This window comes from Salvelinus sp. IW2-2015, linkage group LG1 (genome assembly GCF_002910315.2).
Source record: "Salvelinus sp. IW2-2015 linkage group LG1, ASM291031v2, whole genome shotgun sequence".
In the NCBI taxonomy this organism is placed as follows: domain Eukaryota; kingdom Metazoa; phylum Chordata; class Actinopteri; order Salmoniformes; family Salmonidae; genus Salvelinus; species Salvelinus sp. IW2-2015.
In genome coordinates, this window is record NC_036838.1 from 48,915,438 (window position 1) to 48,916,379 (window position 942).

A 942-nucleotide genomic window follows, 5' to 3' on the forward strand; every position below is an offset into this window, starting at 1 on the left:
GATGGTCTCCTGAGGATCTCCTCCCAGACCTGGACTAAAGCATCCGCCAACTCCTGGACAGTCTGTGGTGCAACGTAACGTTGGTGGATGGAGCGAGACATGATGTCCCAGATGTGCTCAATTGGATTCAGGTCTGGGGAACAGGCGGGCCAGTCCATAGCATCAATGCCTTCCTCTTGCAGGAACTGCTGACACACTCCAGCCACATGAGGTCTAGCATTGTCTTGCATTAGGAGGAACCCAGGGCCAACCGCACCAAGCAATATGGTCTCACAAGGGGTCTGAGGATCTCATCTCGGTACCTAATGGCAGTCAGGCTACCTCTGGCGAGCACATGGAGGGCTGTGCGGCCCCCCAAAGAAATGCCTCCCCACACCATGACTGCCCACCGCCAAACCGGGTCATGCTGGAGGATGTTGCAGGCAGCAGAACGTTCTCTCCACGGCGTCTCCAGACTCTGTCACGTCTGTCACAAATGCTCATGTGCTCAGTGTGAACCTGCTTTCATCTGTGAAGAGCACAGGGAGCCAGTGGCGAATTTGCCACTCTTGGTGTTCTCTGGCAAATGCCAAACGTCCTGCACGGTGTTGGGCTGTAGCACAACCCCCACCTGTGGACCGGGCCCTCATACCACCCTCATGGAGTCTGTTTCTGACCGTTTGAGCAGACACATGCACATTTGTGGCCTGCTGGAGGTCATTTTGCAGGGCTCTGGCAGTGCTCCTCCTGCTCCTCCTTGCACAAAGGCGGAGGTAGCGGTCCTGCTGCTGGGTTGTTGCCCTCCTACGGCCTCCTCCACGTCTCCTGATGTACTGGCCTGTCTCCTGGTAGCGCCTCCATGCTCTGGACACTACGCTGACAGACACAGCAAACCTTCTTGCCACAGCTCGCATTGATGTGCCTCCTGGATGGCTGCACTACCTGAGCCACTTGTGTGGGTTG